Source organism: Taudactylus pleione, unplaced genomic scaffold (assembly GCF_031769625.1).
Source record: "Taudactylus pleione unplaced genomic scaffold, aTauple2 ptg000019l, whole genome shotgun sequence".
Lineage (NCBI taxonomy): Eukaryota > Metazoa > Chordata > Amphibia > Anura > Myobatrachidae > Taudactylus > Taudactylus pleione.
Genome location: NW_028284421.1, coordinates 5,844,951 through 5,871,992, shown reverse-complemented (window position 1 = coordinate 5,871,992; position 27,042 = coordinate 5,844,951).

The window sequence follows — 27,042 nt, the reverse complement described above, 5'->3', positions numbered from 1 at the left end:
AGTGAGCATTTGTTGGTTTAGGGTGTAACATGGTTCCTAAATGTTAAGGGTATCGTAGGACCCTTAAGTGCTAGGTGTAAGGAGCGGCCTAGTGACTCGGTAACAGCTTACTGTTTACTATACACAAAGCAGGTGTATGGGTTGTTATTTTTGTTAGGGTTCGGCTCTCAGTGTGATTACAGTATTCAGTAATCGGTTAGGCTTATTTGAGCACAGTAATTGAACCGCATAGTTTTGGCTAAACTGTGGTTGTGAACTGATGAGAGGGTGGACAAAATCAACTGGAAAACAAAGGGTAAGTATTACCCCCTAGCAGTTGAAAGGTAGTCAAAAAGGGATTTCTGCATGGAAGCAGCTTCTTCCATAGGTGAGTGGAGGCATCTAGAGTTCTTCCATAGGGTTTGTGGATACGCCCTGTTTCAAAGAGATCCACAGGTAAGTGAAAGTGTCTTCAGTGTCTTTCACCAGTTTAAATCTTTATTGAAAAACGTAGGGGTTGTCCCAGGATGGGAGCCACGCAAACAGTAGAGATGTTAGACAATGATGTGCTGCTAATGGAAGCGCCGCTTGGGTCGGCACGCCGTATTATGCATACTAAGTACGGTGCTTATGCAATTAGGTACTGTGATGTATGGTTTAAGATGACGATGAAGAGTGTCAGACCGTTTCCCAGAATTGGTAGCTTTGATAAGGCTGTATTGAACAATGTCCGAGATCACATCAGTCTGGTGCATTCTCGAGTGAAAAAGGTAAAATATAACGAATGTTTAAAATTATGGCAGCATGAGGGAGATGCGTGGCTTAAAGGTGTGCAAGTGACGCAAACTAGCATCGCGAGCATGATACCAGAAAGTATCGTAGCGTTGTGGAAAGTATTGCCAGTGGTTCATGCGCACCACCGCCGCCCTATGCGGATTGGGGTGCAGGTACAGTTGTTGAAAAAACCCATACAAATTTAACAAGTAACTTGTACCCTTTCTTAAGTAATCATAAGGAAAATGTTTATGATGCGGATGATGAGCCTATTGTTATGTCTGCCATTTCCCATGCTGTACACATGTTAGATGCTCCACCACGACAAGCTCAGGTGGTGCCGCCATCTCCATCAGTAATAGTACAGGAAGTGTTAACATCCACTGCACCCGTAGAGGAAGTTGTTAACCCTATACGAAGCAGTAATAAACTAAACCTCCAGCCAGGTAATAAGGTCAAAAGTAGCAGTGCGGCTGGTCTGCATCCCATCCGGACAATAACTGTTCTGAATGGGAATGTGGATGTGAACGGAGTAGTGCCCACAAGGGAGGTAGCAATGCATTGTCCTTGGACAAGTGCGGAGCTAAATTCCATAATGAATGATTTCCCCGATCCCAAAAAGGAATTAGCCAAATGTCAAAGATTTTTAAAAATATTTGGGTAGTACTCACGAGCCAACCAACAAAGTTTGGCGAGTGGTGTTAAGGGCTTGTCTTCCACGCAATACCGACGTGACAAAATTTATCACGGATTGTGTATTGGAGATGTTCCCTTAACAGACGAAGTTAACCAAGGTAACATTTCCCGCATTGTAACTCAATTGGGTGTATATTTTCCAGTAGTAGTTAACTGGAGCAAAATTTTCACCATAAAACAAAAAGAGAGTGAATCTGCAGAGGATTATTATAACCGAGCTCTGCAGGCTGTCGCCCAGTACACTGGGTTAGAAGATATTAAAGATAGCACTCACCACAGGGGAATGATTGTCACTGTACTTATGGATGGTCTAAGAGAACCTAAAGACCCGAGTTCAGACCTCACAGCCTGGCTGGAGGGGAGTCACTGTAGACACCTTCATAGAATCCGCTATTGAACATGACAAGAACATCTCTAAAACGAGAGAGACCAAGAGCGAGAAACTGTCTGTTAGTATTCAAGCTCTAGAAGGAATGACGGTGACATCACAGCCAGCAGACACCCCTGCTCCTGCACAGCTACTCGTCCTCACTAATCCTACCCCACTGCAAACACAGCCCTACCCCACTTATCACACACAACCACAACTCTCATACTATCCACAACCACCATATCTCCCTCAATATCTTTACCCATACCCACCACCTTTCCCTTCTGCTCAACCCACACAACAATCCTTTCATCTACCCCACTCACTAAAGTTCTTTAATTGCAACCAACCAGTACATGTAAGTAGGAACTGTACGGCGAAGAGGGTAGGACCCCCTAACCAGGGAGTACCTGGATATCCCCATAAGGGATATACACAGAGACCAGCAAATGTCCAACAGACACCAGCTCCAATTGTGGCCGTTAATGCTTTATTGGAGAGTGGGAGTCAACGCTAGTGGTCAGGTCATACCTGTGGTCTACAGATAGTCAGGTTAACGGGAAGTACTAGGGAGGAACCGGTAAAGATGGGTTGATGTAGCTGGTACTAAATATCCTTTTCTTGCAGACACAGGGGCGACCAGGTCACTGCTAAAATCTCCCGTTAATTTACAAGTAACCAATGAGACAGTACCAGCAATGGGGGTAACGGGTAAAGTGCAACATTATCCTTTAACAAAATCCTCAGAGGTCACTATCAGGCCATTGTATACCAGGCATTCTTTCCTCCTGGCAGCACCGGCTCCTACTAACCTACTGGGAAGGGATTTGTTATGTAAGATGGTATGTGTCATATATTGTACCCCTGATGGTGTATTTTTAGATATCCCAGAGAGAGTTGCGCATGAGGTGAGGGATATGTTGGACACTCCCCAAAGGATAATGTATCACTCTACCAGTTTAAGTGAGAATCCATCTCAGGTAGATCAAATGTTATCCCAAATTCCAGATTCACTTTGGACCAAGGATGGACAGGACACTGGATTAATGGCAAACGTAAGTCCCGTAATGGTAAATTTAAAAAGTAGTAGGAAAGCTCCAAAAATTCCCCAGTACCCATTAAAGCAGGAGGTAGAATTAGGGGTTTATCCCATAATTGAGCGATTGTTACAGCAGGGAATTTTAATTCGTACAGCTAGTGTAGCAAACAGTCCCATCTTTCCTGTAAAGAAGAGTGGTGGCAGGGGTTATAGGCTGGTACAAGACCTTAGAGGTGTTAATAAGGTGGTAGAGAGCCAATTTCCCATAGTGCTAAATCCAGCTGTCATTCTCATGCAGATCCCACCAAATGCAACCCATCTCACTGTCATTGACCTCTGTTCTGCTTTCTTCTCTGTGCCTCTTCATCCTGACTGTCAGTGCCTATTCACTTTCACATACAGGGGTGTACAATACACATGGACACGATTACCCCAAGGTTTCATAGACAGCCCCAGTATCTTTTCCCAGGCCTTACACGACTGTTTACAATCTTTTCAACTTGCCAATGGATTTGTTCTAATACAATATGTGGATGATTTATTGTTATGTTCTGATTCGTTTATGTCATGTTTAAATGATACAAAATTTTTGTTGCTTTATCTCTCGCAAACAGGACACAAGGTTGCTAAGGACAAACTACAGCCATGCCAGTCCAGGGTTAAATATTTGGGACACTGCCTAACTCAGGGGTTACGACATCTCACAAACGACATAATCCAGGCCATACAGAACATGACACTGCCGCAGAACCAACAGCAAATTTGTACCTTCTTGGGAATGTGTGGATACTGCAGAATATGGATCCCAGGTTTTTCTATTTTGGCCTTGCCATTACAGGACTTAGGCCCTCATTCAGAGTCGGTTGTTGCGGCTGCACGGTCATACACCACCGATGTTCGCTAAACTGCGCATGTGTAAAGTTTGCAATGCGCGTGCGCAAACTAGCTGCTACGATCAGAAATTTCTCTCTCCTTGAACACAGCCAGGTCGGTAGTTTGAGTGACAGAATGAGGTGTTTGTGGGTGGTAACAGGGGAAGGTGCTTGAAAATGGGGGAGTGGAGATCCGAACGCAGGCGTGCCTAATTATGTGAACGGCGTTTTATGGGAGTGCATAATTAACAAAGTAGTGTCATGGCACACGTGACATGGGTGGTTTGTACAGTGAACTGATCGTAGTGCTTAAGAGAGGGTATGGTCAACCTTAAGCTCTACGACCAGTTCCGATGGTTACCAATGGTCTTGATTAATCCTTATATGGCCAGAGATGACGTGTAATGCGTACAAGAAGGGGGCGTATTTTTTGTCTTTCGGCCGCATCCTCCCCTTGGTCGGCCAGCTAACGATCCGATCTTAAGGACGCAACTTGCGAGTGCATCATTTGCATATCCGGCCTCTTTTCCCTTACGACTGTGCGGCCGCAACAACCGACTCTGAATGAGGTCCTTAGTCTCTTCCTCAAAGCCCAATCGTGTCATACACACAGAGGAATCAGAGCAGGCTTTCCTTAATCTTAAGGAGAGTCTGACAAAAGCACCTGCATTGGGAATACATGATTATGAAAAACCTTTTGATTTGTATTGTACGGAAGCTGATGGGTGTGCAGCAGGTGTCCTCACAAAAAAACATGGTTATGCCAGTAGGCCCGTAGCCTACTACAGTGCACAATTGGACACTGTGGCAAGATCACTCCCAACATATTTAAGAAGTGTAGCAGCAACTGCTCTATTGATCAGTAAGAGTGAGGATGTGGTACTAGGCCAATGATATGATTGTCTATACTCCCCATGCTGTATCTGCTTTTGCTAAACTCTGCCCAAACCAGACATGTCTCCTCAGCTAGGTTCACAAAATGGGAACTAGCCTTAATAGCACCTGCAAACATCACCATCAAAAGGTGCAGTACGTTAAACCCAGCTACGTATTTACCATATGTGCAACATGATGCACAAAGGGTGGAGAGAGGTGAGCAGCTGGCAACAGGTGAATTCTGCAGGTATATTGATGCACATGATTGTATGGTATATCTGAATCAAACCTTTACTGCAAGACCTGACATACGGGATACACCTTTAGAAAATGTAGATGTGACATTTTACATGGATGGGAGTTGTCATAGACAGACTGACACTGGAGAGTTATGTACAGGTTATTCTGTTGTAAATGACGAAGACATCATAGAAGCCGAACCTTTAGGATCACCACACTCGGCCCTACTGACTCTAGGTACGCCTTCAGAGTAGTACATAATTTCGGTGCCTTATGGCGTCTGGAATTTATGACAGCAGCAGGCACACCAATAGCACATTCCAAACATATAAAAGGACTACTAACAGCAATCCAATTGCCAAAGGCAGTGGCAGTAATTAAGTGTAAAGCCCATACATGTGAAGATGATCTGGTGTCACTGGGCAACAACAGGGCAGAGGAAGCTGCAAAATGGGCAGCAGGGTTAAAAATGTACCAACTGAACAAATCATGACTTTCCAAACAATTGATATGCTGAAATTAATTGAGATGCAAAATTTGTGTTCTACCCAGGAAAAGTCAGTCTGGAGGTCCAAGGGATGTTGGCAAGAGTCCTCTGGACTCTGGAGGGATGGACAAGGTAAGCCAGTGGCTCCCAAGGAATACTACCACAGCCTGGCTGAGGCAGCGCACGGTCTGACTCATCTGGTAAAGCAAGGTATGTGCAAATTGGTGAGAGCATACTGGTGCGCACCGGGTTTTTCTTTTCAAGCAGAAAAGATAGCAATGTCCTGTCTGACATGCTTGAGGAAAAACATTGGGAAAATGATCCCTACCGAACCATCTCACATTCCTCCGACTGACGGACCTTTCCAGGTAATACAAATTAATTAATCCAATTACCACCCTACAGGAATCTCAAGTATGTGTTAGTGTGCACTTTAATTGTTTTCCAACTGGGTTGAGGCATACCCAGCTGCCACTAATACTGCTGCATTTACTGCCAAGAAAATTGTTCAGGAGTTTGTGTGCAGATACGGTATCCCTAAAATTATCGAGAGTGATAGGGGTACTCATTTCACAGGTGATGTTTTTCAAAATATGTGTAAGCTGATGGGTATTAATAGTTAACTTCACACCCCCTACCGACCGCAAGCCAGTGCCAAGGTGGAGAGGATGAACGGAACTATTAAAAACAAACTAAGTAAAATCATGGCAGAGACTGGACCAGGATGGCCAGAAGCATTACCGTTGGTCCTACATAGCATAAGGACCACTCCTAGACCCCCTCTAAATCTGTCCCCCTTTGAAATACTGTTTGGTAGACAACCTCATTTGATTATAAGTCTGCAGGAACATCTGAAAGGTACCAATGAGGTAACTGTAAGGTATCTAATAACAAAGAGTAAACAGTTAAAACAGCAACAGCAGAAACTGAAATTGTTGTCCCATGATATGCCTGAAACAAACTGTCATGATGTTGAACCTGGAGAATATGTTATGATCAGAAATTTCTTGCATTCAGGTTGTTTGACTGATCATTACGAAGGTCCGTATCAGGTGTTGCTGACGAGTACCACATCTTTGAAGGTGGCCAAGAGAGATACCTGGGTCCATTCCACTCAATGCAAAAGGTCAACCAACCAGTGGAGATACAAGGCAGAGACAAGGCTGATAACGAGGACCTGTCACTCGCGAGCTTGTTCCGGGAGGATTTAAAGGTGGCAGTGAGATACCTGAGCTAAATAAATTTGCAGGTCCTTGCTGCAGCGATGGACTGATCTGTGCTCATTTTTATATTCTTTTCCAGAGTTTCCATCATCCTGGTTTGTTCGGGGATTTCTGGTTTCTGTGACGGGGTATCGATAGAGGAGATGGGAGCTGATGGCAGAATTGATGGAGTAGAGTCGAAAGGAGGAGTGCTATGCCAATCAGAGGAGTGTTTGACCAATCTTAGTACTGTAATTGTTAAGAGATCGGCTATGTTGGTTAATCGGAGACAGTGTGAAGGTCTATCGTCTGACGATTATTGTATGTGTGAGTTCTGTGGGTCCGTAATTGATGAGAGATGCATCCAATGGTGTCAACCCAAGTATAATCAGTATTGGGGTGGGTATCCTTTAGAGGACTATCACACCATGTTGGGCAAAATTTTAAACCAAACCGACTGTTGGGTGTGTTCTCATGTGCCCCAAGGACAGCATAATGTAGGATTAGTGCCATTCCCATTAAATGTCTCTGAAATTATAGAATCACAAAGAGGGCAAGCACTAGATGGAAAATTTATTTATACCAAACCACCCCATTTTAAGCTCCACCAGTACCAAGTAGATAAATCACGTTTATGTTTAAACATCACCAACTCCAATGACCCAGGAAGTTGGGAGGTGCCTGGGAATAATCAGACGATGACCTTCTCACAAAGAGCTTACCATGAGCCTATGAATTATGAACTGTTACGCAAAATTAGATCAGGTGGAAGACACTTCCGGTATAAATATACACTGAGTGACACCAAAGAAATGATTGGTAGGGTAGCAGAAGGCTATTGTGCCAAGATACTACAGCCCGAAACTTGTATGAGTCAAATGGGAGAACCTGAAGTAGGATCACTTGCCAGGGAAATGTGTACGATGATAATGATGTTTACTATTCCTTATGTTCTCCCCAATGATGTATATTTTATATGTGGAAGGAAAGCGTATAAGTGTCTCTCTCCGAGTTCCGAAGGTTTGTGTTATCTGGGAAGAGTAGTCCCAGAGGTTATGACCCTCACACATGTTGAAATGCTTGGTATTCATAAAAACACACCATCACCATATCTTCACACACAGTATGAACACAGAGACAAAAGAAATATGATACCTGGTGATGTGCATAAAGCCACACAGTTAATTAGTGAGACAACTGGCTTTCAAGTTTTAGTAGCATTGGATCCCACCAGGATCGCTCGGGGTGCACTAAATTTTAGATATATCTAAGATCTTGCTAAATTGATAGATAATATCACCGAGATGTATTATTACACGTTCAGGTATACATGTAGGGAGTTGCAAGCCTACAAGAAAGAACTGGTGCAACAAAGACTAGTGTTAAATTATTTAACAGCTGTCACTGGAGGGTATTGTGTAAGCTTGGCCACCCAATTTGGAGTAGTGTCGCACTTACATCACAAATGATACCAGCGACCCCAAGGAGGTGATAGACCGGAAGATGGATGAAATTCTGCAGTTAAAATGGGAATTTCGGAAGAACCATAATGCTTCAGTGGCTGAAGTAGAGGAGAAGGCAGAGGAATGGGTTTCATGGTTAAACTCAGTGAAATGGTTCTCAAGCCTAGGAGAATGGGTCCAGGAAATGATTGCAAGCATAGGTAAACTCCTGATCCTCATACTGGTTGTCATCATAGTAATTGGCATATGTGTCAGGTGTGTTCCTACTGTGTTGAAATGTGGAAAATGTAAAAATAAGATAAACCGGAAGAAAGAAATTATGATGGTGGTCAGTAGTGACAATATGGATACTGAGGTAAATGTAGAACTGCATTACAACCCTGAACTAGGAAATACCATCGGATAATGTATTTAGACATGCATAAAATGTTTATTAAAAAGTTATTTTAAAACATCTCAAATAATGTAAGTCCCTATTCCCCCTCAAGACTTCCTTTATAGGATTGGTGCATCCCCACATCTTTCCCATGATCTCCCAAGATCCGCGGTGTGCATATAATGGTAGTTTTATGCCCCCTCTTAGAGACACATTATTGATGGATTAAGAACCACCTTGTGCCATCCCATAATATTACATTAATTGATATGTCATAATGTAAGCCTAAAATTAATTTTGAAATCAGAGTATGATAGCATGTTGTTTGCTATCAAAGGGTAGACTGTCGAAGCCGGATAATTGGTTGAGACAGGTTCGGTTTAAAATTAGATCTGCGCGACACCATTTTGCGAATGGCAATGAGACACCATTTTGCAACTGGCCGCCCAGCGCCATTTTAGTGAAACTCGCCACTATAAGTACATACGACGATGCTATTATTTAGCGTCGTGTGATTCATACGCAATAGAAAGAAGTCAAAAGTCCTTACCACATAAATACAGACAGTCACTAAAACATATGAACTAAGTATCCCTGCAAGACACGCTCCATAATGTACTCCACAAAACACATAGTCGCACAATGCTAACTTGCGTCTTTTCCCAATTCCCCAATACTTACATACTGCATACTTACATGAAAGGTTCCCTAGTATTTAAGTGTAACATTCAAGGTTTTTAATGTTGTGTAATAAATGTTATTTAATATCTAAGGTTTAGTACATGGTAAGCAGACCGTGTCTGGTGTTGTACTGATCCACTGTGTCTCCACAGATTTCTGGTACCATCGGTGAAAAGACAGGAACCTGCGTCTGCAAACTATGGACTATAGAGAGTTAAAACATTAAAATGTACTGTGTAATGTTAGCAGCTTAGATTTGCGTGCAGCGGGAAAAAGGATACAAAGGGCAGTTGGAGGCCGTTTGTATCCATTTGAAATTGTCCAATAAATGATCCTGTAACCAAGACAACTTTAAGAAGAACCAAAAGAATCATGCCAAACTTGCCTATTGTATTCCCAATCCCTGAAAGAGTATATATATGCTTTCTCTGACCCCAGTCTGGAGTCTTCTTACTGTGCTGTTGATGGAGGTTTCTAATGCTGATGCCGGTATCTGGGCCAGAGCGCGTGCGTATGTAACAACTGTACCTTGGGTCTGTATGATTGATTTGCACTAATTGGCTTTAGATCACAACGTGTAACCATCTGTTTTTATGTTGAATAATAACTTTTGTGCTTTGGAAACACATTCAAAGTCTGAAGGCATTTATTTACTGTGTGACTCATTACACTAAATTGCGACAATTCTAGAAGGTATAGGCAGGATTTAGAAGGTATAGGTAGGATCGCATAGAGGTTTAAATCAGGTATCAATAACGTATCTCAAGACGGCCCATTGTTTAAATTACTGCCAGTCTAGGTGGTCGTTATTTTTTGATCGGTTTAATCTTGTGATTACCTATCGGCCGGGTAATAAGAATGTGAAGGCCGATGCACTATCTCGAGCATTCAGTTCTGATGAGATGGAGGAATTAAAGGAGGACAAGTCCATTCTAAATCCTGCTTGCTTCGTGGCTGTTACCAACAAGGTCAAGATTCCACCAGCGAAGACATTTGTAGCACCTGAATCCTGATCCAAGTTTCTGCAATGGGCATATTCTTCACGTTTTAGTGGGCATGCAGGAGTCAATAGAACTCTGGAATTAATTCCCAGGGGGTATTGGTGGCCAGCAGTTTGTCAAGATGTTAAGGATTTTGAGGCAGCCTGTCAAATTTGTTGTCAGCACAAGATTCCTCCGCACTCTCCACCTGGTCCTTTGTTGTCACTACCAGTGCCTGATTGTCCTTGGACTCACATTTCCATGGACTTCGTAACGGATCTACCTTCATGCCAAGGGTTCAATACTATCCTGGTGGTGACGGACAGATTCTCCAAGGCTGCTCTCTTTGTGCAATTAAAAAGGCAACCCTTGGGGCATGGTCTGGACAAGCTAGGAGAAGGAGGCTGACTTTACAGCTCCTGGGCCCAAATATCCATTAATAGCATCCTGTACCCTCTGACCGGACTCCTAGTTTGGTACATAGCTGGATACTTACCTCTCCACGCTCCTGGAACCTGTTGGGCAGCCTGTTCTTTCTGGTGGCTGTGCTGTGGATGCAGTCAGTCTCCTTCTGCAGCATCTCATCACCGCGGGCACCATCTTGGATTCCACTCTGGCGGCTGCGGGCACCATCTTGTGGTTGGCTTCAGAGTGTGCTGCTGTTCCTGCTCCCTTTGATAAGAGCGAATCTCCGCCGGTTAGTGCCTTGAGTTGTTGGGGAGGTGGATCATCATCCTATAGTGCTCCTCTGAATCTTTAAAGACCTTCAAACTGAGGTTGGACCTTCTGCTGCTATCCTGTATATCCTGGAGTGCAGGTGCAGTTGTACTTATTGTTGTGCTAGATTATTTCTCTCTACACAGTTCTATGACTCATAGCTCACGTTACAGTCTGCCTCCCTGCACTTGCTGCCTGACATTGCAGCTTACCCACAACGATACCATATTTTACATTAACTTCCTGTTATAATATATTATTGTTATTACGTTCAGCTGCTGACACTGCTATGCCCTCACATCCTATCATGGAACTTCTCCTTACAGCTATTGCCAGCTCAGAGGAGAGGCTTGTGGCACGGGTGATGAATCTACATTCTGAGTTGCTTCTTTCACATTATGATTTCCCACACATTGTTTCTCAGATAGCCCAAAAGGTGGCTTGTGATCATGAAGTGGGGAAAAGTAATGCCTCTGTTAATGGCTGCCTGAACATCATCAAACCTTGGAGCGGGATGTCTCGGATACCATTTGCCGACAGTGTTCGGTACCTCGCTGTTTCTCCAACTTCTCCTACGATTTCTGTATATGGCGACCCCACTTTGTCAGCAACCAACCAGCTCCTGGAGTTGTCTTCCTCAATGCTTGCATTTTCTTCCCGATCCCTGAACACTCTGAATCGTATGCGGCTTTTCAGGCTCAATATATGGATATATCCTCCATTAAGGTTGCAACTAAATCCCAGACCATTGAATTTGCAGCTTATGGGCCCTCTGAACCTGTGACGCCTCTCCAAAAAGTCCATCTTTTTGCCATATACGCTATGCTGAAGATCCTGATTCCAACAATCCAGCAATATATGTACTCTTTTGCATGTGTTTGGGTGGGTTGGTCCAAAGCTTCTAATATTTTGCCAGAACCTGAGGCTTGGCCGGATAAGTACTCCTTAGTCTAATGTATTTGTTATATTTTTGATGCCGTATCTATTTGATTTTCCATTTTCCGCACCGATATATAAGTATATATCCTGATTCTTTAAATGTTTATATTTTTCATGCCACAAAAGTACCATATTTCATTTGAATAAGCTGAGGAATTTCATTCCTTTTTAGATATCTGGGAGCCGGGTTATGACTACTGTTTCGTTATTTAAGTCTAATGCCCCTGCCAATTATTATTTATCCTGTACAATTTATATATGTTTATATTAATATATATACTTAAATATTATTTTGTTTGTATTTAGGCTGGGAGGTGACAGGGGATTTAATCCTGATATATATGTGATCTGTTTCTGTCTTTATGTCGAGGAGGGAAGGATCTGTTTTTGATTTAATTTATTTTTCAGGCCTTGTGGGCTGGGGTCGGTTTCCACTAGCTTAGGGCCATCCAGTTTTTTGCCCCTGTTTTATTATTTTCAGTAGGGAAGGGCGGGGAGTTTTAGATGTTTTGACAGATAGATTAGGTTAGTTAGTAACGGGCTAAGTGTATAGGGGATCCTGGTATACCTAGATTGGGGTTAGGTCATACAGGGTGGGGGGTTTAAGGGTGGTTTGTTTTGAGATTTTTTGGGGGGAAAGGTACTTTATATATTTGTATAATTTAGATATGTTGGCAGGCATGGAATGGTTATTGTTTTTGCATGTTATTCTGATGGAATATTTTGTGTAGATTATATAATGTTTAGTCCACAGGTTCTCAAACTCGGTCCTCAGGACCCCAAATGGTGCATGTTTTCCATGTCTCCACACTGAATCAAGTGAAATAATTAGCTTCACCTGTGGCCCTTTTAAAATGTGTCAGTGAGTAATGAATACACCTGTGCACCTGCTGGGTGACTTGCAAAACGTGACCTGTGTGGCGTCCTGAGGACCGAGTTTGAGAACCACTGGTTTAGACAATATGTCTGTTTATATAATTTATCCTAGATAGCTTCTAGTCCGTGTGGGCTCAGATGGCACCTATGGGTTCACGTGGCAACATCCGCACAATTTGAGGTGGCTAGGATCTATGTTTCTATTATTTACCTGAATTTATGCTATTCATATCTGTATTATTCAATCAGAGCACTATTATGTGTAATATATTTTATGCCTGCTGATATTATTAGCTTATTGTATCTTTTGTTATTTTGTTTGGGTGTGTTTTGAAAACTCAATAAAAATTATAAGATTAAAAAAAAAAAAAAAATGCAACCCTTAGCACCTAAGTTAGCGGAAGTATTTATTGAGGAAATCTTTAGATTGCATGGGTTTCCTAAATATATTGTTTCTGACCGAGGAGTACAATTTACCTCTAGATTCTGGAGAACTTTATGCAGGTGCTTTGGCATCAAGTTAAACTTCTCTCCTACCATCCAAAGAGCTATGGCCAGACGGAACGAATAAACCAAGAATTAGAGAAGTTTATTCGAATATGTTTCTGCCAATCAAGATGACTGGGTTTCTCTGCTGCCTTGGGTTGAGTTTGCCCACAACAATTTGTATCATGAAGCATCAGGACATTCCCCATTTTTTACTCAGTATGGTCTGCATCCACTATTACCCGAGTTAGCAGGCCTGCAGTCAGTACCACTTCCAGCTGTGCGTGGTACAGTGAATCGGTTTTGTAATATCTGGAAGGAGGTAAAAAAGAATTTGTGCAAAGCCTCTTCAAGGTATAAACTTTTTGCAGACCGGAAAAGGAGGCGGGGTCCGTTGTTAAATCCTGATGATAAAGTCTGGCTGCCAACCAAGCATCTGAGATGAAAAGTTCCCACTATGAAGTTTGCTCCCAGGTACATCAGTCCTTTCCAGATTCTTCAGGTGATTAATCCAGTGGCATTTCGTTTAAAATTACCTGGTACACTTAGGATACCTAACGTATTTCATGTATCCCTTCTAAAACTCCTGGGGCTTAATCGTTTCTCAGTGCCTCGCAGTTCCCCTTCAGCAATTTCGGTGCACCATCAGGTAAACCATGAGGTAAAACAGATCTTAAACTCCAGACTGTCAAGGGGATCTGTTCAATTCTTGGTTGATTGGAAGGGGTATGGTCCTGAGGAATGTTGTTGGGTCAAGGCTTCAGACATTCATGCACCTCAATTACTTCAGAAATTCCATCAGAAGTTTCCTGATAAACCATTTGTGGGGTGTTCGGTGCCCACCCCTAGAGGAGGGGGTAATGTCATAGTGAGCCGGACTCCGGGGTGCACTTACCGGGTCCGGCGACACTGGTCTGTCAGGCAGCGGACGAGGAGTCCAGTGTGCCCCCGCTGCCTATGCTTCCAGCTCCCCCCAGCGGCTGTGACTGTCGGCTGCGGCTCTCCTAGGAGCGCGAGCGCCGTCCTGGTCTAGATTTAAAGGGGCAGGCGCACCAAACGCGATTAGATTTCAAGTTCTCCTTACAGAGTATAGGCTCATTTCCCATACTCCAGCGTTCCTGTGATATTCAGTGACCTGTTTCTGACCTTGGCCTCATTTTGTGACCCTGATTTCGCCTGACCCCTGGTACTGCATCTGATATCTAGTTTTGACTTTGGCTATTCCCTGTGACCTGTTTACGCCTGCTCCCTGGTACCGTCTAGTCCGTTTGGTTCTGACCCGGCCTGTCGACTAAGCAATACGTCTCATCCACTTCATCCAGAGTTTACCAGCTCCTGTATAAGGGAACCTATCTTGAGGGCCGCGACCTGTGTGTCGGATGCAGCCAAGTCCATACCTTCTTGCGAGGGTCCCTGGTGAATACCGCCGGCACATTAGACTCTGCGCCTCAGGAATAGGTCTAGCCAACTCCCTAAATATGGGCCGCATCCATAATCCATCCAAGAGTTGCGACAGTAGCATTTTGCATGCAGATGCACCCGCAGTCGCACACAGAATATTAGCATGCCACATATAATTTTAATCAGCAGAAGCTGCTTGTGCGCATTGCTGTGCAAATAAGATGCATTTGAAGAGAAATATTTGCACGAAAAGATGCTCTGCGCTACCAAGTCACTCTGCACTCACACGTTATGTGGAACGCGACTTGTAGCGCACAGAGGATAGATGTATGGAGGGAATCTGTATGATTTACCGCCGGACCCATCCCCGGCAGTTGGAATCCCGACAGCGGCATCCCGGGAGAGGATGAAATCCCGATCGTCAAAGGTAAGTATATACTAACCTACTGTAGTTCTACCCCCTAATCCTAACCCTCCCTTAGGGGTGCCTAACCCTAACCTCCCCCCCCAGTGCCTAACCCTAATCCCCCCTCTAAGTGCCTAAACCTAACCCCCCTTCCCTGCTGCCTAATCCTAAATCCCATGGGGGGGTGCCTAACCCTAAATTCCACCCGGGGGTGCCTAACGCCAACCCCCCCTTCCCCTAGCCTAAACCTAACCTCCCGGGGGGTGCCTAACCCTAAGTCCCCCCGGGAACCCTAAACCTAACCCTCTACCCCGACAGCTATCCGCGCTCGGTGCCCGGCGTCCCTTTGATCAGGATATGACAGTCGGGAAGCTAGCTGCCGGGATTAGGTCCGCCGGCTTCCCAACTGCATACCGTATGGAGTGGGATGTAGAGTTGTAAGTGAGGGGGTGCTACACAGGTATGAGGCTAGGGCTGCTGTCAGGGAGGAGTGCGATAGAAATTGTGGGTGAGGAGGGCATGGGACGTTTCACACTGAAATAAAAATCTCTGAGGAGCAGCAACACCAATGGTTATTGACAGGCTATAGAGAGACGGAGGTGGCAGCTGATGGTCTGACACAGAGCTCTTCACTAGTGTATGTTGGCTTCTCAGGTGCCGGGAAGAGGTGCCATGTATTTGGCGGCCATGACGGTGCACTCCGGGTACATAGATAGGTGGAGTCGGGGCAGGGGCTACACAGCACTGTCACTGCTAGCAGCCAGCCCAGCAGCATGGAAGAGAGGAGAGCACGGAGGAGCTGGTGTGCACTGCTGACTAACAAATACTAATGTACCCTGCAAGGTGAGTGAGAGAGAAGGGGGCACTATATTGTGTGTATGATTGTGTTTGTATAACTGTGACTGTATGTGTGTAAGTGTGTGACTGTATGTACAGTATGTGTGTGTATAAGTGTGTGGCTGTGACTGCATGTATGTATGTGTATAAGTGTGTGACTGTATGTATGTGTGTGTGGCTGTGTCTGTATTTATGTATGTGTGTGTGACTGTATGTAAGTATGTAAAAGTGTGTGTGACTATGTATGTATTTATAAATGTATGTGTTTGTATATATAAGTGTGACTGTGTGTATGTGTGTCTTTAACTGTATTTATATGTGTGTGTGTATTAGTGTGTGACTATGTGTGTGTATAAGTGTATAACTGTGTATTAATGTGTGACTGTATGCTTGTGTATTAGTGTGTGACTGTGTGTATGTATGTGTGTAACTATGTATGTATGTGACTGTGTATAACTATATACTGTATGTATGCATATGTGTAAATATGTATTTGTAGATATGTGTGACTGCTCGTATGTATATATATGTGTGACAGTATGTAAGTAAGTGTATATGTGTTTGACTATGGATGTACTAACAGCAAAATACGGTCAAAACTCTGAAAACTACCGTTTTCGGATGTTTCACATACAGTATGTATCAAGCTCTGGAAAGCAAAACTTTCCAGAGCTTGTACCGGATAGGCAACGCCTTCTATATACGGCGTTGCCTATAGAAGCCTGTGGGCTTCTTTTCGCAAAACTTTCCAAATGGGATCCATTAGGACCTCTCCCAGGGCCCCCCAGCCACGCAAGTGCTGTAGGACTCTGGAGCCATTCAGAGGCGGTCGTTAGTTGCAAGCGGTCGCGCTGAATCAAGACAGCCGCTTGCATCCTGAATGTCCGCCTCCTTGTTGATCGCTAAGCTGTGGGTTAACACCCACAGCTCTAGCTACCGACATGGGTGATGGTCGCGATGGACAAGACCATCGCGACCATCGGGGATTACGACCAGACCCTAGGTTGGGTCTGGGCACTCGTAAGCCCCAGGGAGCTTCCTGCTCTGATGGAGCAGGAAGCTCCCCACTGACATCAGCAATTATGTCAGTGGGGCCGTCCCCAAACGGCAAGCGTTCCGGCGGGAACGCCCCATTTGGGCAGGCACACCCCCTGCCCACCTCCCAAACGGGGCGAGCTGTCACTCACCATCGACAGCTCACCCCGTCTGCTGTGAGACCCCTAGCGCTGGACCGCCCATCGCTAGCCGGGTCTCGCTCATGCGCATGCCCAGTGGGGCAACATCGAGTCAGTTGCGAGGGCTCAGCGCTTGTGGCCGACTCTGAATGACCCCCTCCTTTGCGTAATTAATAATCACAAATATTCATACATATTGCTTTAATAAATGCCACTGCATACGGTAAGTGTCGGGATGTATCACATACAAAATGCCATGCTTGATACATCTCGCTTTACAGTATGTATGTATGAATACCCCCTCAACCACCCCAATTTTAGCGGGACCGTCCTGCATTCCAGGGGGAAAGGTAGGGAGGTCTGCGAGGCTGGGGAAGCGATTAACACCCCTCCAGTGTGATATAAAATAGTGGCAAGGTATGTGGCCATGCCCCCTTTTCATGTGCGCACCAAAGGCTTGCGCACAAGAACATGATCCGTTTGTCCCAAATGATGCCCTTTAGGGCTGCCCAGTCTTAATCCAGCTCTGAGAGGACACATACACACATGGGCGAAACTACTGGCGGTGCAGCTGGTGTGGTATACTGGGGCACCTGGCTACCTATTTTTTGCTTCATGTTTCGACACTCAGTTATGTAGTGTTATGCCCAACGCCGTCATGATCAGTGCGCCAGACTGTAATGTTCTGTTCCTGTTTCTGTTCTGGGTTCCCCCTCCTTTCTGATTTCTGACTGTGACAGGCTGCTACCAGGTGGAGTGGAGGACGGCACCGGAGGTGTGAGTGACAGCCTGGGAGGGAACAAGAGGTCATGACATCTCAACATCATAATGTCTCATCCCTAAGAAGAGGAGCAGATAGACTACGTGCAGAGCAGCAAGCCCGCCTGGCCAGCCAAGCCCAGCTCCAGCCAGCAGCCCGTTAAGAAGACAGAATAAAAAGTAGAGGAGCAGGTACAGTAAATAAAAAAAGGGGGTAGCAGGCACAAGTGAAAGGGTGTGGGGAACAAAAGATTGATATATTTATATACATAAAGGGGTCGGGGGGGGACGAATGATTAAATATATACAGGGAAGAGGGGACAAAAGGTCATTAGGAGGTAGAGAGACAAACAAATCATTATACATATATATATATATATATATATATACACACTGCTCAAAAAAATACAGGGAACACTTAAACAACACAATGTAACTCCAAGTCATTCACACTTCTGTGAAATCAAACTGTCCACTTAGGTAGCAACATTGATTGACAATCAATTTCACATGCTGTTGTGCAAATGGAATAGGGAACAGGTGGAAATTATAGGCAAGTAGCAAGACACCCCCAATACAGGAGTGGTTCTGCAGGTGGTGACCACAGACCACTTATCAGTTCCTATGCTTTTTGGCTGATGTTTTGGTCACTTTTGAATGCTGGCGGTGCTTTCCCTCTAGTGGTAGCATGAGACGGAGTCTACAACCCACACAAGTGGCTCAGGTAGTGCAACTCATCCAGGATGGCACATCAATGGGAGCTGTGGCAAGAAGGCTTGCTGTGTCTGTCAGCGTAGTGTCCAGAGCATGGAGGCGCTACCAAGAGACAGGCCAGTACATCAGGAGACGTGGAGGAGGCCGTAGGAGGGCAACAACCCAGCAGCAGGACTGCTACCTCCGCCTTTGTACAAGGAGGAACAGGAGGAGCACTGCCAGAGCCCTGCAAAATGACTTCCAGCAGGCCACAAATGTGCATGTGTCTGCTCAAACAGTCAGAAACAGACTCCATGAGGGTGGTATGAGGGCCCGACGTCCACAGGTGGGGGTTGTGCTTACAGCCCAACACCGTGCAGGACGTTTGGCATTTGCCAGAGAACACCAAGATTGGCAAATTCGCCACTGGCACCCTGTGCTCTTCACAGATTAAAGCAGGTTCACACTGAGCACATGTGACAGACATGACAGAGTCTGGAGACGTCAAGGAGAACGTTCTGCTGCCTGCAACATCCTCCAGCATGACCGGTTTGGCAGTGGGTCAGTAATGGTGTGTGGTTGCATTTCTTTGGGGGGGCCGCACAGCCTTCCATGTGCTCGCTAGAGGTATCCTGACTGCCATTAGGTACCGAGATGAGATCCTCAGACCCCTTGTGAGACCATATGCTGGTGTGGTTGGCCCTGGGTTCCTCCTAATGCAAGACAATGCTAGACCTCATGTGGCTCGAGTGTGTGAGCAGTTCCTGCAAGACGAAGGCATTGATGCTATGGACTGGCCCGCCCGTTCCCCAGACCTGAATCCAATTGAGCACATCTGGGACATCATGTCTCGCTCCATCCACCAACACCACGTTGCACCACAGACTGTCCAGGAGTTGGCAGATGCTTTAGTCCAGGTCTGGGAGGAGATCCCTCAGGAGTCCATCTGCCAACTCATCAGGAGCATGCCCAGGCATTGTAGGGAGGTCATACAGGCACGTTGAGGCCACACACACTACTGAGCCTCAGTTTGATTTGTTTTAAGGACATTACATCAAAGTTGGAGCAGCCTGTAGTGTGTTTTTCCACTTTAATTTTGAGTGTGGCTCCAAAACCAGACCTCCATGGGTTAATAAATTTGATTTCCAATCATAATTTTTGTATGATTTTGGTATCAGCACATTCAGCTATGTAAAGAACAAAGGCCCTCATTCAGAGCCGCTCGTTAGCGGCAGTACGCTCGTTCCGAGCGATGTTTGCACATCTGCGCATGCGTACGGATCGTTATACGCATGCGCGAACCAGTCAGTGCGGCCGAAAATCGTTTGTACGCTATATAGCGAGTGCCTGCTATTTTGAGTGACAGAATGAGGCGTATGTGGGTGGTAACAGGGGAAGGTGCTTGAAAATGGGGAGTGGAGATCCGAACGCAGGCGTGCTTAAAGGTCAAAACGGGCGTTTTATGGGTGTGTATATTTAAAACAGCAGCGTCAATGACCACGTCACTGGGTTATTTTAGAGCCAGAACTGCTCGCAAATTTGTGGTAGCAAACACCAACCACAAGAATAGCGAGCAGTTCATACGCTGGTCGATGTACTCGATTAATCTAATAAATAGCGGACATGACGTATGGTGCGAGCGGCCAGGGGGCGTTTTTAACAAATAAACGAGCGTATGTTTTGCTCGTTCGTTCAGACTTAGAGGTGTGAACAGACTGCAATGTGCGTACGGATCATTTGAATAGCCACCCCTTGTTTTTAAACGAACGACCGCAAATAGCGAACGGCTCTGAATGAGGGCCAAAGTATTTAATAAGAATATTTCATTCATTCAGATCTAGGATGTGTTATTTTAGTTTTCCCTTTATTTTTTTGAGCAGTGTGTATATATATATATATATATATATATACTATGTATGTGAGAAAGAGTGTGAGGTTGTAAGAGTAAATAAATATATTACACATATTAAGTCATGTACATAATTCCACCTGGCATGTAATATAGACCTAGTGAGTACTAGTACGGGTGATAGTCTGAGCATTGTCACATAACAGTGTAACATTCCCTTCCCCCCTACACACAGAAGTTATTTGAAGTTCATCTTAAAAGAAGAAAGAAATCCACCACCAGAAGTGTCTCAGCTCAGACCACCAGGAATGGTAAGTCAGACTTCCATTTACAGTATATTGTGTGGGTGTATAAATAAACTATTGTTGCAGGTCAGGATATAGGGGGTAGATGTCTGTATGTTGGGGAGGGGACACCAGTGCCCTGCCGCCCCACTGACTGCCGCTGTCACCCACTGCTTATTACAGTCACTCTCTGCCTCTCCTTGACATCCACTGCCAATCTTTGCTTCTTCCTGTCAACCACAATCACCCTCTGCCTCTCCCTAGTAACCCACTGCTTCTCCCTGTCACTGTACCTTCCACTGTCGCTCTTTGCCTCTCCACGTCACCTACTGTCTCTTCCTGCCATTCTCTGCTTCTCCCTGTCACCCACTGTCTCCCCAGTAACTGCTTTTCCCTCTCTACCAAGTCACTAGCTATTGTGTAGTTGTGTATTTTTTTCTGTTCCCTCACCTTCTCTGGACTCCCTCTGTTCTTCCCAATTTCCTTCTGTATCATCTTGTTCTTCCCCTTTTCATTCTGTCCCCCTTTCCTCCTGTTTCCCTCTGTCCATCACCCGTTCTCTCTGCCCATCCCCCATTCCTGCCGCCTCACCCTATTTTTCCCCTTTCCTCCTGTCTACCTCTGTTCATCCCCGTTTCCTCGATCTATATAAATATATACAGTATATAATATGATCTAGTAACACCTACTGGAACAACTGTGCATATTTTACAGTAGGTGTCACTTAAGCAAGATACACACTTCATATTACTGTGTGTATATATATATATATATATATATATATATATATATATGTGTGTATAAAATATGATGTGTGTATCTTGATCCAGTGAAACCTACTGTGATTTATGCAAAGGATTATTTGAGGGAGGGGGCCACAAACCAGTATGTTGCCTAGGGCCTCATGAGATCTAAATCCACCTGTGGAGGGATACTGCTTTGATTAGCTGCAGCGCCAAGGCAGATGCGGTGGCCATTTGGACTTGGTTGGTGCTGGCTGTGAGCCAATCACGGCATGGACTAGCAGCCAATCAGACGCAGCCACGTGGCTGCTTCTGATTGGCTGCCTGTCCACAAGCCATAATTGGCTAGAGGCCGGCGCTAAAATTTAAAAGGACACCACCAAAGATTTTTTCATATTTGGCCGTCGGTCTGTGATTGGTTCACGACTGGCGCTGGGGTGTAATGCTGCTGCATCTCTCCTTGCTTCGGCCACCAGGACCCTTCACCCGATGATCGGGCAACTAACCCAACGCTGCTCAGAATGTGTCTCCAGCAGGACACATCTCCACATAATACTGCAGCTTCTCTACACTTCAAATAAAAAAAAAACTAGCATAGATCCATAGATTATATTATTAAATACTGATGCTTCTCCTTTAAAAAATTACATTCACTGTAGCTTAAGATGGTGTCAAAATCAACAAATCCTCAATGTTTTTACAATTGTCATATGAAACTTTTTTGATTATCCCATATGTCCATCCGTATGTGTGTTATTCCTGCCATAGGACTAGTCAACCTCTCAGTAGATTTTATGTTGTCCTAGGGGTGTTTTTAAAAGAGGACTTCACTTCATTGTTGGGAATAAAGTGTATTTTGCCTGGTTATTATGGATCCATCTGCTGCCCTTGCAGAAACATAGAAGCTCCCGAAAGATTTACAAAACAAGTAGAATATACAATGGCCACAGGATTTAAATTAATTTTCATTTTCTAGCTGGTTTGGCCAAAAAAACTTTGCAACACCTTCCTTATTTTACATGTCGATATGTTTGACATCTGTAGCAAAAATATGGGCAGTTGTACACATATTGGATTTCTTAAAGTCATTTTTCAAACATCTGTTTGGAAGTGTTAAGGTCTTGCTGAAAAACCCCACACAGCTGTAGGCAAACAGCCATATCTGGAATAATATTAGTTTATGCAAACATCCTAGAAGGACGTCTTTTGCCTGGTAATATACAACATACTGTATATGTTTGTTTATAAGCAAAATGATAAGCAGCATTAAGGACCAAGACCATTTTTTTAGACTAAGTTTGGCGCCTTCGGTCTCTTGTTTTCATAATGTTTTTTCACATGAAACAGCACTGTTGTAGACGCATTCGGTATGAAAAGCCGGCTGCCGCATGACCGGCAGTTCGATTCCCGGCTGCGGCAGCCCGACAAAACAGCAGAGCCCGGCAGCGGAAGCCCGACAGCGCTGGAAATCCCGATCGTCCCTAAGGTAAGTATAAACTAACCTAACCTACCCCCCTAACCCTAACCCTCCTTAGGGGAGCCTAACCCTAACCCTCCCCCCCAAGTACCTAACCGTAACCTCCAGGGGCGTAACTAAAACTTTTTGGGCCCCATAGCAACATTTTTAAGGGGCCCCCCTAACTTAGGTCTTACACAATAACCACAGTAGTTCCCCTAAAACATTAAATGCCCACTGTAATGGTGCCCCTTATGCAATGCCCACTGTAATGGTGCCCCTTACGCAGTGCCCAAAGTAGTGAGCCCCCTGTAGTTGCCCCCAGTAATAAGCCCCCTGTAATGCCCCCAGTAGTGAGCCCCCTGTAATGCCCCCAGTAGTGAGCCCCTTGTAGCTTCCCCAAGTAGTGAGCCCCCTGTAGCTGCCCCCAGTAGTGAGCCCCCTGTAATGCCCCCAGTAGTGTGCCCCTGTAGCTGCCCCTAGGGAGCCCCCTGTAGCTGCCCCCAGTAGCTTCCCCCAGTAGTGAGCCCCCTGTAATGCCCCCTGTAGCTGCCCCCAGTAGTGAGCCCCCTGTAGTGAGCCCCCAGTAGTGAGCCCCCTGTAATGTCCCCAGTAGCTACCCCCAGTAGTGAGTCCCCTGTAACTGCCCCCAGTAGTGAGATCCCAGTAGCTGCCCCTGCAGTTGCCCCCCCACCCCCCACACGCGTGCACAAACACAAAAACACAAACAAAAAAAACTTACCTTTATCCCCGCTCCTGTGAAGCTGCCGTCCGTCCCGGCGCCCGCTCCTCGGCACTATGGGAGTGACGTCATGACGTCACTCCCATAGTGCACTGCGGGACCCGGAAGACGGAGGGAGCTCCGTCCTCCGGCTGCCACCGGGGGTTTGAGTAGGAACCGGGCGTCCACTGGTAACACAATCTCAGCGGGCGCCCGGGGGTGCAGGGGGTGCGATCACTGGGCCGGCGGGCCCCTTAAGCCGCCGGGCCCCATAGCAACCGCACCCCCTGCACCCTCCATAGTTACGCCACTGGTAACCATCCCCCAAGTGCCTAACCCTAGCCTCCCCCCAAGTGCCTAACCCTAACCTCCCCCCTCTAAGTGCCTAACCCTAACCCCCCCTTCCCCGCTGCCTAAACCTAAGTCCCCTGGGAGGTGCCTGACCCTAAGTCCCCCCCAGAGGTGCCTAACCCTAACCCTCCATCCCCATAGCCTAAGCCTCCCGGGGGGATGCCTAACCCTAATTCCCCCCCGGGTGCCCTAAATCTAACCGTTCCTCCCCCCCGCAGCTGTCCGCTCGCGGCGCCCAGCATCCCTTCGATCGGGATGCCGGGGCCTGTCTCCCAGAGTCGGGAAAATGACAGGCGTCTAGATTTTAGATGCCTGTCATTTAACCCTAGGTGGGATAGAGGATTCGGGAAGACGGCGGTCGGGATTGCGGCCGCCGGCTTTCTAAACGTATCCCGTCTTTAAGATATTAAATAAGGATTTGTCTAGCACAGTGGTTATCAAACTGTTGGCCGCGGCACCCTGGAAGCGGCAAACCTGTGCCCCACCACATTACTGAGCCTAAAGGTGGGTACACACCAGACAGATATATCTGCAGATCGAGTGATCTGCAGATATATCTGCAGATGATGGACGTTCATACTAGGGGTGTGCACCGGCCACTTTTCGTGTTTTGTGTTTTGGATCTGGATCGTTCTTCGTGTTTTGGATCTGGATTGGTTTTGCCAAAACCACCCTTCCGTGTTTTGGGTTCTGGGTTTTGTGTTTTGGATCTGTATTTTTTTGAAAAAAAAGCATAAAAACAGCTAAAATCACAGAATTTGTGGGTTTTCTGCTCCTATGCTTTTATTAATCTCAATAACCTTAATTTCCACTCATTTAAAGTCTATTCTGACCACCTCACACCTCACAATAGTGTTTTTATGTCCAAAAGGTTGCACCGAGGTAGCTGGATGACTATGCTAAGCGACACGAGTGGGTGGCACAAACACGTGGCCCATCTAGGAGTGACACTGCAGTGGCAGACAGGATGGCAGTTTGAAAAACTAGGCCGCAAACAGTACATAATGCAAAGAAATAAAAGAGGTGCAAGATGGAATTGTCCTTGGGCCCTCCCACCCACCCTTATTTTGTATAAACAGGGCATGCACACTTTAACAAACCAATTATTTCATTTTTATGAACATCATCTTCTCCACATTTTGTGGAAGCAACCTCCTACGCCTTTCGCTGACAAGGTTCTCGGCTGCACTAAACACTCTTTCGGAGTACACACTGGAGGGGGGGCAATTCAGGTAAAATAGAGCCAGTTTGTACAGGGGCCTCCAAATTGTCTCTTTTTCCTGCCAGTACAGGTTACGGACTGTCTGACATGCCTACTTGGATGCTGTCACCGATGTAATCCTCCACCATTCTGTCAATGGTGACAGTATCATATGCAGTGACAGTAGACTTGTCAGAAATTGTTGGCACGTCCTTCAGTCCGGATCAGATGTCCAAACCGGCCCTGACTTATGACACAGGCGCACACTTGGTGCTGCTGCTGTGTTGATGCACGTGCTGCTACTGCGCATACATTTCGCACACAAACACAGAAAAAAAAGAATTGTTTATTTTTTGTGGACTGCACCTTGGGGGTTACACCACCCTTTAACAGACTTATGGGACACAGGCGCATGCTTGGCACTGCTCCTTTGTTGATGCACGTACAGTGCACACAATTCACAAACACAGAAGAAAATGTTTTATTTTTGTTGGAGTGCACTTTGGGGGTTACACCACCATGTAACAGACAGATGCACGCTTGTCGCTGCTGCTTTGAGGATGCAGGTGCGGCTACTGTGCATACATTTCACACACAAACACAGAAAAAAAGATTATTTTATATTGGTTGGAGTGCACATTGGAGGTTACACCACCCTTTAACAGACAGACGCAGGCTTGTTGCCGATGCTTTGAGGATGCAGGTGCGGATACAGCCCATATGATTCACAAAGACATAAAAAAAAGAAGAATTTTTTTTTTTGTAAGTGCACTTTGGGGGTTACAGCACCCTTTAACAGACGAGCCAGCCGGCCCTTTACTTATGACACAGGCACACGCTTGGTGCTACTTTGTTGATGCATGTGTGGCCACAGTGCACACAATTCACAAACACAGAAAATAATTTTTTATTTTGTTTGGAGTGCACTTTGGGGGTTACAGCACCCTTTAACGGTCAAGCTAGCCAGCCCTTTACTTATGACACAGGCGCACGCTTGACGCTGCTTTGTTGATGCACGTGCGGCTACTGTGCACACAATTCACAAAAAAATATATATATTTTTTTTTTTGGAGTGCACTTTGGGGATTTCAGCACCCTTTAACGTTCAAGCCAGCCGGCCCTTTACTTATGACACAGGCGCACAGTTGGTGTTACTTTGTTGATGCACGTGCGGCTACTGCGCACACAATTCACAAACAGAAACTTTGGGCAAGCACCCCTGATGCACAGATCACCCCCTGGACAACACTACAGCACCCCTCTAGGACTACAGCCTTCATGGGACACTGCACAACACAGTCCAGCCAGCCCCTATAGAGTTTGGAGTGGACACAGCCCCTATGGACAACTGACTGCACAACACAGCCCAGCCAGCCCCTATGACAGCAGCACAACACAGCCCAGCCAGACCCTATGGACTGAGTGGTCACAGCCCCTATGGACAACAGCAGCACAACACAGCCCAGCCAGCCCTAGCTCCCACCCTCCCTCTTCACTGTCCAGCTTTTATAGAATCCAAAACCCGCGAGATCCGGAAGGCAGGATGATGATGTTTTGCCTCGATTTCAGATCCGCGTCAGGCGGGAATAGTCGAGCCTGACTCGGATACGACTCGGTTCGGGGGGGCTCGGGGGGGTTCGGATTTCAGAAATCTGAACCCGCTCATCCCTAGTTCATACACACTGAACGACTATCATCAATTGATCGGCCAATATATCGGTCAGTGTGTACCCAGCATGAGGATGACAGGTAAGCACAGTTTACTTCACTTTACCACTTCATTACATTTTCTGAATTTATCAACAACAAACTTTTGGCTTAGGGGTGCCGTGAAAACAATGCTGTTACTCTAGGGCGCCGCGATTCAAAAAAGTTTGGGAACCCCTGGTCTAGCAGACTGTTATGAATAAAAATAACAGAAAAAAACTTTTTTAATTATACTTTCTATATTTTCTTCAAAGTACAGTAGTAGGGCCACCTGCTTTGTAAATAACTACTAAATTATACTGATCTTCTTTTCTTCTTCCTCATTTGCATAGAGGAGCCACATGTATTTTAAAGGTAAATTGAACAGTATATATTTATTATTGCTATTTTGTTGTACCAAAATTTT